The sequence below is a fragment of the Fukomys damarensis genome, unplaced genomic scaffold (assembly GCF_012274545.1).
Source record: "Fukomys damarensis isolate Sample0158 unplaced genomic scaffold, DMR_v1.0_HiC HiC_scaffold_18, whole genome shotgun sequence".
Lineage (NCBI taxonomy): Eukaryota > Metazoa > Chordata > Mammalia > Rodentia > Bathyergidae > Fukomys > Fukomys damarensis.
Window position 1 is genome coordinate 34096419 of NW_022900930.1, and position 15018 is coordinate 34111436.

A 15018-nucleotide genomic window follows, 5' to 3' on the forward strand; every position below is an offset into this window, starting at 1 on the left:
ATGAGGTTTGTAAAGCTGTCTGGAATGATTTTAAGAGAACAGAAGGAAAAGAACTGCACACCGCTGTATCACTGTATTTGTAGTAAAAAGCCTGGTGGCGTGTAAGAATGTTTTGTTCCCTGTATCTTTTTACCAATTGACTGAAATGAATACAGACTCCTTCTACAGTAAAAATAGTTATTATAAATAGCTCTCCCTAAATGCTTTGACTTCTCTCTGCCCCAACCTGAGGCTGAGTCCCAGTACCAAGGGCTCCAGTGCAGGGGACAGGAAGCACAGGTGAAATCCTTGAATGTCAGTTTTGGTTCCCAGACACTGCTCTGCCTCCTCCTGAGTCCCAAGAAAAACAAAATTATTCAATCTTTTCTGCAGTACCCAAACTTAAATACCCAACAGGATGAAATTACATGGTACCCTGACAACTTGAAAATCATCTTCAATAATTAAAACAAGTGTTTATGGAACATTTTCCACATAACAAGGGCTTACTAAATACTATGTTCTAAAAGATGGATGTACTTTCAGAAAGTTCAGAGTATACCAGGGGTATCATTTATTCACGACAGCTAAAGAGCCATATAAAATATATTCTCATATAACTCTTCTAAGGAAGGAAGTGAAGAAATGTCAGGCTTTTGAAGCTTGGAGACCAATAAGTTAAACCAAACAATAAAACTTTGACAAATCCAAATGTGGAATTATAATAGCTTTTATTAAAGGAAAATAACCCTTCTTTAAGACAAGGACTAGCTATGTAGTCCAAGCTGGCCTTGAGCTCCCTATGTAGCCTAGGTGGGCCTCAAACTCACAGCAATCCTCCTGACTCAGCCTCCCAAGTACTGGGATTACAGGCATGTACTACCACACCCAGCATGAAAAGTTACCTCTTCATTGTGCTCTGAACAGTGAAGAAAGTTTTGTATTTCTGGACTTTCTTTGACCTTATATTCCCAGCAACTCTCACAGTAACTGTATATAGCTAACACATAATTAATATTTATTAAATTGATTGCATCACTTGCTTTTTTATTGAAATAGTCATCATTATCCTCTTTCTAGCAAATACAGTCAGCTTTAATGATCAAAGACTAAGTAACATATAAGCAAAGGTGTGGAAACTTTCAATGTACAGGGAACCCAGAGGTAGGAATCACCTTCCCACATGCTAGACGATCTCTGTCTTGTTAAGTGGTTATGTACAAAATTCCCTAGACCAAGGAATTGAAAATTCTGTCAGCCAATGAAGAAAGCCTTCAAAGTACTAGAGGGAAGAAAACAAGGAAAAAAGTATTTGTCAATACAGATGAAAGGAAAAGTTATACTGTCAGCCCTTCATGAATCTTCTAACAGATATGAATCACAGGATCTTATAAGGCTCACAAAGGACAAAAACAAAGCCTTTCACACGTTAATTAATTTAATGCTTAAGCCAACTGGAAGCAGAATCATTAGCCTCATTTTACAAGCGAACTAAAAGGTTTGGAGGTTGCCACACAGGCAATCAGATACAAAGCAAGCCTTCAAACTCAGGTCAGAAGAGCCTCCATAGTCACTGCAAGTCTGTGTCACTTTGAAAACGAGCTGAGGATATGCTGGGTGATGGGTGACACCAAAGCTTGACTCAGAGCCAGCCAGAAGATCGGAGGTAGACTCTGGTTGGGGTTCCAGAAAGCTGCACAGTAGCATTACCCATGTTTGTGCAGCAGCTTTAGCAACATTTAGGGACCTCTCACCCACACATACTGCTTGGCTCACAAGTGTTCAGTAACAAGGAGCCCGGACAAGTATCATAGACACAGAAATACGTGGCCACAGATTTATTAACAGTCACCAAGAAGGAAGAATAAACATGAAAGGTCTGCTTGGTAAATAGGGGACGGTAGAGGGGGTGAAGGGAAGGCAGGGACAAGGGGAAAAAATGAGAACCAAGACCTGTACAAGATCCCAATGATGAATGTAACCGTACTGTATACTTTAAAAGTATGAATAAACTCAATGAGAAAAAAAAAAACATGAAAGGTCTGTGGGGATGACAGGTGTTAGAACTTCCAAACTTCAATAATGTGTGACAACCTAGGAAATCTCAAAACTGTACTATGTAGAATTGCTCAAACTGTCTTACAATGTATGTTGCAGTGAGTGAAAAACAGGAATAGTATTTGAAATACATGGTGAAGGAACAAATTTTTACCATTAGGTGGCAGCCTTGCCTCATAATGAATTCTTTAAACGTACGCAGAAAGGAAGAGTAAAATTTTGATTCTGATACCATTACAGAAATCCTAACTTATATTTAGAATGAATTATAAATACAATATTATTTATTCATACTATCACCTAGAATTTTTATGCCTTATTTTAACTAAACCTAGTTAGGTTAATTACAAAAATGCAAGATTTTTATGCATGGAAAAATGCAAAAATGCGTATTCATATAGTAGGTATAAAAAGAATCATCAGGACATACTCTTGCACTTTTGCACTACATCAAAAAGTATAATGTCTACACTATTCTGCGTCATGATAGGGAGAATATATTTAAATATGATTTTTTAATTAAGACTTAATGCAATTTGCACTCCTAGGTGAGACCCATATATTATATTACATACTCTTAACATCTCAATTATTTTTAAATGTTTCCATTTATTCTAAGGAAATATTAAAAATTATTTCAACTTTTTAGATAATAATGGCTGCAATTTTGTTTAAAGCATGTTTCACATACTATTCAAAGTTAAAATGGCAAACTCCTGGTGGCAATCGTGTTCAATTTATAGTTACTCTCAAACAATTACTAAGTCTACTAGAAGAAAATAACAAATTTTACTTACTGACCTTATTTGCAATAAAGGAATCTCTGGCCACAATAAGGGAATTTCTACCTAATGTAAGAAACTAGCCTGCCTCTCCCCCAGAACTATGTTCTCACTAAGAAGTAGAAGCTACTCTTGCTTCCAAGGAATATAATATCTTGTTACAAGAATCAAATCCAATAGTCTTACATCCTTGGAAACTTTAAAATTCCTCAGTACACTGCTGCATGTACATTCCCAACAATGCTTCCACTATCACAGCAGAGCAGAGGCTGGCCTGAGTTTTGGGCAAGCGTCAGCTGGTTACTTGTTACTTCAGGTTACTCGTTACTTCAGCTGCTGCCACCTCCCTCCACAGCCTGACCCCTGTGTTCACACATCCACTTTGCAGGAATAAGGTGACTGAAACTCCTATCTCAGAAAAGTTTCCTGTACCTCATCATCTGAGGTCCTTTGACTACTTGAACTCCAATTTTTTTAGTCTATAGGTATCAGGAGTCTAATAAATGCATGGCATGACAGGTACACTTCAGAAATCAGAAAAAAATTAGTGGACAGAATGAACCACGTTGCAAATTCAGATTATAAATGCAGTTAGGCAGTCTCTGGCGGGGAGAGTAGTCAAAATATCCTGGTGTCGATGAAGGTGAGCTAGAGCTGGCATGATAGAGGAGATTCAGATAGAAGAGACACAGGGCCATCTGAGTTGGAGGACAGCCCTGAATAAAACATAAAGGAAACCTACCATGGGAAACACGGGGGACCTGGTCTTAAACTTTAAAATATCTTCATCTCTCCTGCCTGCTTACTCTGGACTATCTCTCCTATGTGAAGCCCCTCTGCCATGTGTCACCCTGTCTGGGATGCAGCCCACAATGGCCTGAAACCTCTACAAACTAACTCAACAAAAATCCAGTGGAAGGCTTTCAGCAGGTTTAGTAGATGACAATGATCTCTACCAGCGGGAAGTCCTTATTATTGGTCCTCTTGATACACTTTATGAAGGTGGTGTTTTTAAGGCTCATCTCACTTTCCCAAGATTATCCCCTCTGGCCTCCCGAAATGAAATTCATTACAGAAATGTGGCGCCCCAATGTTGATAAAAATGGTGATGTTCGCATTTCTATTCTTCATGAACCTGGTGAGGATAAATATGGTTATGAAAAACCAGAGGAATGCTGGCTCCCGACCCACACCGTGCAAACCATCCTGATCGGTGTCATTTCGATGTTGGTGGACCCTAATGGTGACTCAACTGCTAATGTGGTTGTGGTGAAAGAATGGAGGGAAGACAGAAATGGAGAATTTGAAAGGAAAGTTGCCCACTGTGTAAGAAAAAGCCAAGAAACCGCTTCTGAGTAACATTTATTCAGCAGCTAGAAATTTCACTTATTTCAGGGTCTCAAAGTGAGAAACATGGCACTGTTTTCCTGCATTCTACCCACCTATTATTGCTGGACTTCTGTCGTAACAAGTTGGTAAACTGGCCAGAACTGGGCTGCAATAAAACATGCCAGTCATCGATGCTGACAAGAGCCTGACAAGTGCCAACTTTCAGATGATTACGCATTTGGAATTCTAATGAGAAGAACAGCAACGTCCTGTACATAGCACAGCACAATCCAGATCACGGATACACTGCTCACGTACATCCACATCCACACCTTGTTCCAAATAATGCTTTCTTCTAGTAGAATAACAATCAGATAAATTCTAAAAGATTTTAGCAGGTCTTCATTCCTTATTCATTGTTTCTTATCAGTTTTATAAGACTCCTTAAAGCATGTCAGATGAAAAGCAATTAGGATTCAAAGTTTCCACTTAATTTCCTTTAGACCATTAAGGCTTCACCGAGCACTGTTCACTTACTAAACTTTTCTATCTTCGTTTTGACACACTCCTTTTTGCTTTTGTGTCTTCTATCTGCCAGAAAGTTCTCAAATCGTTTGCTTCAAATACTGAAATAGTTAATAAGCAGTGACTTGATTTTTAATGATGACGCCAGAGGAGTGGTTGTCACTAGGCTCTTTGTCCTTTTTGTATTCTAGTCACACCCTCGGATTGGATGTAGCAATAATATTTTCAGGCTGTTGAGAGCTCTTGAACCCAGTCATTGTCCCCAAGAACTGGGAAAAAAAAAAAAACCTGTTGGTTCCAAATTCAACCTACTGAAATTTACCCCGAACAATACAAAATTCTTGTTTGGTTTTATTTTTGCCCTCAACAGCGCAATATTAAGGGTGGATAAATAAAGCAGGCATAGCTACTGGCTTCTTACTTCTGGGTTTTCTGTTGAAAATGCTTTTTGCCCTCATATCCTTCTTAGTCCTTCATATTTCTTTGCCTCTATTCTATACTGCAGATTTTTCCTCAACTATTGTACAAAGAAATTGTGATGTATATTTCACGTCATTTGATTTTGGAATTCTGTCACCTTATGTAGTGAGTTCTTCCAAAATACATTTTTTCCAATAAAAAAAAAACTTTTCTTTATAGTGGTCTTACATGCAAAATAAGTTATAAGCAATGATTTTCCAGGATCCACCTGGTGCTGACCCACCATAGTTTATCTTCAAGCCAATCACACGGTTACCAGGTGAACAGTGCCCCTCTTAATCAGACGGTGAACTTTCACAATCTGATCTTATTTAGCAATGTTTGCCACATATGTCATGGGTTAGCATGAGCTCATACCAAAGCTTATGGCGCCTTCTTACAACAACCCTACCAGATTCAACACACATCAACCAAAATGCACTAGCTTTGGCTCAATTATTTTGTATTCCTTAACACAGTCAGTGAAATCCAATATAAATATTCAGATGTGGTCAAATTAGAACTACAAATTGAAGAGAAAATTGTTTTATGAAGAAGGTGTACAAATTCAGAGACTCTGTAGTCCTATTTTGCCAGTTTAAAATTAAGTGTGGCTGCTGGAAGAGGCCAGTGTAACAAAAGCAGAAGGGATCAGAGCTCCAACACTTCTCTCTGAGCTCCAATACCACATGGAAGGCTGGCAGGACTGATGCTCTATAAATCATCAGCTGACTTAGAACAGTGTCCCCACTTTGGGCATTCACAATGGCTTTCCTTGAATTACTTATTTTTTATCAAACAATGCATGGGTGAGCCCCTATACCACTCTGGTGGAATTGAGCATTTACCTCTGACTGCCAACTAAAAAGATGATCCAAATGCTCCTGAACCTAATCCTCAAACTTAGGATTGGGCCTGGAATTTAGCTTAGTGGTTCCACTGCCTGCCTCACAAGTTCAAGTCCTGAGTTCAATCCTTGGTACAAAAAAAACAAACAAACAAGCAAACAAAACCAAACAAACAAACTTGGAATTCTCCTTCAGTGTATTACAGTATTGATTTTGGAAGAAAGAGTTACCTTCATCTCCTTGTCTATTTAGTTCACTAATTAACAACTCTATTTTCCAAAAGGACTTGAGATGATATGGATAAAAACAACTGGCCAACATTTACATTATAAGCAATGTGGTTTGAAATGAACAGAGTAGTTATACCTTCAATCAAGTCTGCTTCTACGATAGTGTAAGGTCTACTCAGCTATCAAAAGGAAATTCATATCTGGTCTGTGCTATTAGAACATGTGCCTTCAAAGCCTGAAATAACTTTGGTCTGCCACAACACTGCCCTTTACATGGAGCCAATAAAAGAAAATCGACCAGTGTGACAGTAACTGGAATTAAATGAGAAGAGTACAAAAGTTCATGAGTCCACAGAGTCCATGCTGTGGGTCATTCCATGTTTGCTCCACAATGTGGCAAGTATTAGTCCCCTGTAATTTGCAAAAAAAAGATTTGAAGCTGATGCCCTACATAGAATTTTCAGGAATAAATCTTTTAGGCCATTACAGCCTAAAATTAAATAGGTCATTACTGCCTATTTGGAGCCTAAACTTTAGGTCAGCATTCTTGGCATCTAAACGATTAAGTTGCTTCAAGATAATTTTTGTATAAGCTTGGACCATCAAGGTTCCTTATGCAGATTACAAACAGTCAGTCAAACAGCAATTATTAAAAGGAAGGCTGAGAAATATATCATATACTCACATCAATGGAACAAAAACACTATACCTTTGAACAAAAATATTGTCAAGGATGTATTTCAGATACAAAAATAACTTCAGACTGTCCGTAAGAGTTTGCAAGTTTTTTGCTCATAATAGTTGTACTAATACACTGTGCCTTACACAATGTCCCTTCTGACAATCTTCAAATGGTTGGAGAGTATTTCTAAGACCCAGAAGAAAGTGAAATTAAATTTTAAACAGAAAGGATATCTTGGTTTTATGGTGACATGAGAGCATATTGTGATCCAAGAGGAGTAATCAGATGAACAGACTTCATACAGCCATTTTCCTGGATCAAAACCTCTCTGAGCAAGCATGGAGCCACAGCAACCCTGAAACAATTTAATCACTTTGGAAAATTACTTTCTACAATTAAATCAGAATTGCTTTATTTATTTTGAGACAGGGTCTCTCTACATTGTCCAGGCTGGCCTTGAATGCAGGAACCTCAGCCTAACCCTTGTTCTGGCATTACAGACGTGTACCACCATACTGGGCAAAACCACATAGTCCTTTCCCACTTAATACATAAAATGTGATTCCTCATTATGTTGAATCTTCATGGTGAGATTATATTAAATTGGAAAGGTTCACTAGTAAGAAGAATGGAGGGAATCTTATGCCCTGGGTGTCCTTCCCTGGCCTACACTCACCTGAGAGTTTGATAGACACCTGCATGATAGGTAGATCTGACTGCCACTCATGTATCTACAAAGAAGCTTTCCTCTCTTTCCTCTCTTTGGGAATTTTCATGTGCATAAAAATTACTGCACAGGTTATATACTCAAACAGGTAAATGATATTTTGTAGTCAACGTAAGGGATTTTCTAGATTAATTTTTACTTTCCTAAGTATGATACCTATTCCTATATGAGAAGGAACCTTCCCAAATACTAATTTGCTAACCAAATAATCACTCTATTTTTTTCTAGGTGAAAAACTATTCAAAATGAAGTCACTGCCTTTCTTTTGTATTCCACTTCTTCTAATATAGACCAGTTTGTTGGAAAACTGTATAAATCACTACCAAACTCATATTTTTATCAACAGACATTGTCAAGCCCCTCCATGTACAGAGGTAGGTGTACCTAGATGCAGAAGCTGTAAAAGCAGAAGATATAACCTGTATCTTCAAGGGGCTTTAACTCACACTGGGGAAGACAGGCAATTATGTTAAGTGTAATATGTAGAACAAAGAAATTTTAATGTTTTATCAATCAAAATAAATACCAAATAAATTTTTACATTGATTAAGAATGTTAAATTCCTTTATATTTTTTATGGTTACTGATATTTTCCCTTGTCATCCTGTCTCTGAAAATTCATTCATCATGCTTAACATTTTTATTAATTTTCTACCATAAATAAATCATGGGTTAAGAGTCATTTTCCAATTTGTTTTATGGGTTTAAAAAAAAACATATCCTGGTTCTTTCATAATTGAAATGTCATTATAAATTATGCAGTGTTTCTAAATTGTTAGGCAATTCTGATATATTTATTTTATAATAAATTAAAAGGTGTACATTAGGCTTGATTTTCCCACTTATTCATAATATTAGTTTCACTAGTCCAAATATTACATCTAATCCATTTTGAAACTCATGAATTATATGACTAATCTTGTATAATAATATTGAGAGCACATCATACTGATGTTCATATACTGTTCAATTTAATATTTCATAGGCATGATCATCTTAAGTCTTTCTAATATTTAGCCTGACAGTTAATGCAACATATAAGAAAAGATTCTCTCCCCAAACTATACACATGCATTTGTACATATTAAAGATACTGATCCCATTAAAAAGTTGCACTCAGATGACAAGAGTTTGAAGTGAAGGCATATAAGGGGTGGTGAAAATCTATAGTGTTTAAATATTTTAAATGTCTTACACTAAAAGAAACAGTGCCATTAATCCCCACCAAAGAAATACTTCCCCTTGCTTTGAACACACATATTCCATCATTCTTGCCACTTTCTGTAGCAATTCTGGAAGTCTTGATTTTTTTTTAGTGTCTTTTTCGAGGTGTGATACAATATATATATGGTGAATGCTGTTGCTGAGTGCCAATCAATGGAAGACAGGCTGGTAAAACATTACAGTGTGTCCTCATCCACCTTATTCATCGAATCTCACACTGCCCAATTTCTGGCTCTTCCCCAAAGTCAAAATGACCATGAAAGGCAGCCTCAATAGTGCAACTAAAGACCTTCATGAAAGAGAACTTTCCGAATTGCTTCAGAAAGTGGAAAAAAAAAGATAAGTATATTCAAAGCAAGTGGGAGTATTTTGAGGGGACTTCATGGCAATGTAACTTTAATCATTAACCATTTTTTTATGACCCTGCAGACATACCTCCTTCTCAAATTCCTGTTTCCTGTCATTTCATACACCCATAAGCCACTATCACAAAACTCATTGCTTCTAGAGAAAGAGTATTTCTAGATAGAGCTACCACTCTGAGAGGCAGATTTACTCTGATGAAATCCCTAGGGATCATCCACAGTGCCCAAAGTATCTTTAATAGGACCAAGGCAGGTGCAGCAGTGCCTCCACTAGAAACTAAAAGGTCATCAGACCATGCACAGGGAAGGCAGGACAGTGAAGGACAATGGGAGACTCCTTTCAGCTTGCAGCCTGTTGTCCCCTAGACACTGCCTTCAGAAAGGTACACTTGCACCACAGACTCCTCCAAAAGGAAGTTAAGACCCTGCAGAAAGAGGCACCTTAGAGGAGGAAGCCAGCAGGTTGGGCAAGGGATGCCTCCTACAGTATACTTCCACAAAGTCATAGTTCAGTTGTTTGCAGATTATTCCTTAGAACCTAATAGGGAAACCCCCTTAATTTTGCAATTGTTTTGTTATTTGTTTTTGTTTTTCTTTTTTGGCAGGAGGTTTGCAAGTAGCCAACTAGAGAGCATTATTCAGTTCTCCCTCCTGCTGATTGGCTACTGCCATGTAACCTGATGCACCAGCCCTCCTGCATCATAACAGGTTGCTGTACCTCCTGTAGCTGTCTCTAGTGTTCTCCGTTTTGTTCTTCTCAAGGTCCTCAGATCCCTAAAATGCCACCAAAATGCCCTGTACCTTCTAAAGCTTTATTAATACAGTATTTTATTAAATTAAATTATATAACTGTGGGAGACCTAGCATATGCAGGGTTTAAACTATTAAAATGGGTATTTTTCTGACCATATCTGAAATTTGTGGTTTTTCAGAGCTAAGAGGTGCACTAGGAACATTACCACCCACTCAAGAATTTTGGGGGCCCACTGTATAATACAGAAGCCTCTTTGAAATTGGCAATACGGTTTTTTAGCATGGTTTCTTCACAGAAGAAAGGAGAAACAGTTCACATGCACAAAAAGTTGTGTGCAATAGGAATCCAAAAGCTAGAGATCATGAAATCACACAACTTCTGTTTTTGACTTTCCATAATATCCCATTTTTAGTACCTTAAGGTAAACAGCAACTCTTATTTAAAGGAAACATGCCTGAGTCATTGTGTCAGAAGAAATTGTCAGTCTCTTTGGCCTGTCATCTTTTTTTTTGTAATCTACTTTTTTCAGTTTTTATTTTTATTAATACCTGTTTGCATTACATAATGATTACACTCCTTGTGGAGAGTTGGTGCAGGTATATAACACATCTTAATTCTTTTTTATACCACTCCCCCAATTTCTTGATCTCTCACCCGTTTGAACAAGATCTATCTCCCTACGTCCTATTATCTATCTTTTTTGCCCTGTATTTGTATTTAAACACAATATTGGAGGCTGGGTAAAGAGGAATGCTGTTGGGTGTGGGGCACAGCATTGCATCTGGAGAAGTTTCAGATTCTTCTAGGAATGATTTTGATCCCTTGTTTCCCCTTCAATCTTCACAGACATCTTCCCAGAACATTGTGAAAGGAAAGCAAGTGGCATTCAAGGGGGAAAAAGAGCATGAGAGTAAATGCAAGTAAAGACAAGAGGCACCAACAGAAATGAAATTACAGAGGTTAGAACCCAAAGCACTCATACTGAGTCAAATACAAACAAGCCCAAGCTGCAGAGTGGGTGTAAGACAGAATGAAGAACTGATTTTTCTGTAGTTGACTATTTTGGTGCTCATTTGTAAGACTGGCATCGTCAGAGCTGTCTTTGTTTCTCCTGCTTTCCTGATACCCTCTGAGTGGTGGTCCAGTACCAGGTGAGTTATAGCTCAGTAAGTTCTAAAAGATGACAGGCAGTTTAGTATTAGCTACTGTATCTTCCATGGGCAATAAGCAATAGTGGACTTTTATTAATGAAATGAAATGTAATATTTATACAACAGTCAAAGATTCTTGAAGACAGCTGGGTTTTTCCCTTTTAAGCTTAGTTCTTTTTCAGTAACTAAAACTTCAGGTGAAAGCACACACATGCATAGCATTATAAATCACTGAGCTCAGTCACCTTGAGATCTGTGGAGTCCATTTGCATTCCACTCTGCTTTTTTGCTGTCAATGCTAACCAACATTATTACGTTTATTGGGAATTCTTTGTTGCACCTTTTACCTACATTCTAAGCCTGTGAGCAGTTAAGTCATAAACCAGATTTAGGCAATCGCAACATTCCTCAACTTTTAGGGGTGGTTAATTTCAAGACATGTTTGAAATTAAGGCAATCAGGCTATTTTTTCAGCTACTAGCTATTCCTCAGTTAAGCTAGTCCTTCATGTTACTCATAAATCTATTCATATATTCATCTGAGATTTATTAATAGCTTTGTCTTTTTACTGGCTGACCCATTCCATTTCCAGGAAAACATGTTGTTGGTAAAAGGTATGAAACATGTGTTGTAAGGAAAAGCAGAATCAATTCCATACATACTTGAAGCCAAAGTCTGTTGTGCATTTTAGATGAACCAAGTGAACAGACCTTTTCTGAATATGTTTGACTCCAAAATACTCCAACTTATTCTTTTAGCATTACGTTATTGTATTGTATTTTAGCATACAATTCAACAAAATGTATTAAAACCTATAATTTTACAAAAACTGTACTTGATTAGATTTTTAAAAACATTCAGTAGAGAAGCAACAGAGTGTATATCTGCCTGAAAATCGAGTGTGGTCTGAATAAATAAAGCCTACTACCTCATAATAATTTCAGTTATAATGTGACCTCCAGATGACCTTTAATTTTAACAATTCATAAGCATTCTTATCCTTGAAGGAGAACAAAACAGACAGACCAATCATTCTGGAAGTTATGAGTAAAAACTGTAGTATTACCTGTGGAGAGAAAGCAGGCATCATACCGAAGGTTTCCTCATTTTGGGTGAGCCTTTTGTGACAGGAAAGAACAAACATTTTCATTTGTAAGGCAATTTCATTTTGGGGCCTTAATCAAAGCAAAACTATATCATCATCCAAAGAAAGTTTTAGTGTTAAGCTAGACATGGTGACACATACCTGTGATACCAGAACTCTGGGAAACTGAGTTAGGAGGATCACAAGTTTGAATGCATTCTGGGCAACTTAGTGACTTACAGAGACCCTGTCTCAAAATAAAAATTTAAAAGACTGGGACGTAGCTCCATACAAATGCCCTGTGTTCAATCTTCCAATCTCCAGGACAGAAGGGGGGTGGCTGGAAGAGGGAGGGACAGAAGGAGGGAGGGAGGGAGGGAGGGAGAAAAAAAGAAAGAAATAATAGGGCCAGGGGTTTGGCTCAGTGGTTCTGCCACCTGCCTTGCAAGTGCAAGGGCCCAAGTTCGATCCCTGGTACCTAAATAAATAAATGAATAATGAATCAAACCCTGTTTCATGTTGAGAAAGCTTGTGAATGTCTTCAGTCTTTGGGCCTCATACTATGGAGGTCCTTAGGGAGGGAGCTAGGCTTTGGACAGTTTTCCACTATTCTATCACCTAGCAGAGGGGAAGGTCCCGAGAAAAGCCAGGTGCCCACAAAGGCAAGGCTACTTAGCCTACTAGTGTCTTTCAAATAAAGCCAGCCTTCCTCACCTACCGCTGAGGCAGCATCTGATTCTCCCCATCCCAACCTCTGTGGGCACCCCAGCCCTCTGCCCAAGACCTCTGTGCTCCCAACCCTCTACGATGGCCTCTTCCATCCTGCCTTCACACTTCCTGGCTTCTCAACCACTGCCCTCACAAAAGCCTTCCATCCACTCTATGTTTATCCAAAAGATAAAATACAGAATTTTATTTTTCCCCTTAATTTTAGTGAACAACTACTCAAGGAGAAAAAGGTATGAATATTGCCAACATAGAAAACCACAGCGAAACTTTCTAAGTTTACTTTTGGATTTCTTATTGAATTTGCAGAAGCACAGTCACAGTACTTCCTGCTGAGGTCTAGATGAGGCTGCCAGAACCTCTAGGCTTGACAGTCCCTCTGTCCTGAGCAGCACTCTGAAGGAGGTCATGTGATCTCACTGTCTAGTATGAGGACCAAGGATTCACCCAGGGTGCCACGCTTCTGCAGAATACATTATCTTCTTTAGGTGTGGTGTGGTGTGATGTGTGTGTGTCTGTGAGGATGTGTGTGTGTGTGTACTTGGGTTACACAACCTCCTCTATCCAACTTCCTGAGAAAATTATGAACTGGGAGCACAAAAATCCAGCCTATATAAAAAAGATGATTTTTCCAGAACCCAAGGGCAAAGAATCTGCAAAGTCAAATTCTTCACAAAGCAGTTCCTTCTAGAGCTCAGCCATCTCCCAAGTCAGTCTTCAGAGCTCTGTTTTACACCTGGCTCACCAACAGCTGTCTTCTTTTAACCATTCCATGCAAGCATATATCTGGCTTTCAGGAAACCCAAGCCCTACATACAGAACGAAGCATCCTTAATGCATCCCTTCTCCAGCCAATAATCCATGTCCCTAAATCCATGAAGCTTGCATGGGAGAAAGCCACTAGAGAGAAGGCCATTAGTGTTCCAAGCTAGCCAAATGTCTAGGAGAGAAGGGCTTCAGTGTGATCCTGGAAGGAAGTCAGGAAGGTTGTGACCTGTCAGACCAGGTCTTCTGCTCCCTGTGAGTTACAAGCAAGCCATTAAATCCCTTGATTTTTCCAGCTAGAGAACTGGTTAGACCACACACGTGCACACATACTTCCAAAGGTTCAACCTCAGTGCACAGCCTAAACCCGTGACAAGGAAGGAAATAGTTTGCTAACACTGACTCAGCCTTTTCAAGGGGCTTTGGGCTCCCCAGCCAACAGGTCAAAAGACTGCAGAGAGAAGTATTGACTTCCTTTCATTCCTCCCCCAACCCCTTCCTAAGGGTGCTCTTTCAAACTCTCAGGAACAAGAAAAGCCTAATACAGAATCCTATCCTCTTATTGCCCTTTCTGGACAGGGTGTAAGGTCAAAACTTCCACTTCCCTACTTATGGTCTACTGAAGGGGTACAATTTAGGGAAAATATGCTGGAGAGCAACAGTGGGTCTCTAACAGTTACCAAATCAAGTCCCTGAATGGCTCGACAAGCGTAAAAAGAAGCAGCTATTTCATAGAAGAAGGCTACTCTTCTACATCCTCTAGACTCTAGCATAAGCCAAAGCTATCAGACACAAATATGGCTAATAATTTTTAAAACAGACTGATATTCCACCTATATGTATGTATCTCTCTAGCAAAGGAAACCAAAATGAGGTGTTACTGGGAGTTTTGGAATAATAATTAATATTTTTGTTTTTATCCACATGACTTGGGACTTTCTCAAATACAGTGTGCAGAATCACCTTGAGGGACTATTAAATCCATTGTCCCCTGGACCATTCTATCCAGGAAATCTGGGATGAGTTCATCATTCCCCAGGTGATTCTGAAGCAGGTAGTCCCCCTCCACACTTAGTTCTAGGTGTCAGCTGATGATCTGAGCTGCTAGAACTGTAAAAATTACAATAATTCCTAAATGGTTTATCTGTCCTTCTGGGATGGCATGCTTTCAACAGAAAAAATAAAATAAAATATATTCTAAGGATTAACCATTTAATTGGAAGGTTATAGCAACACTACAGAAGGAAGCACAGTGACAGAGAACAATGGAATGTGTGCATTCATTAGTAATATGATGTTGAGCATCACGCAGTTACAAGCCAGTAAAACA

The 15018-nt window shown here is 38.6% G+C and overlaps 1 pseudogene; it reads left to right on the plus strand.

The window, feature by feature from the left end:
* On the plus strand, positions 1-4178 carry LOC117286775 (annotated as a pseudogene).
* Positions 4179-15018: the final 10840 nt, after the last annotated feature.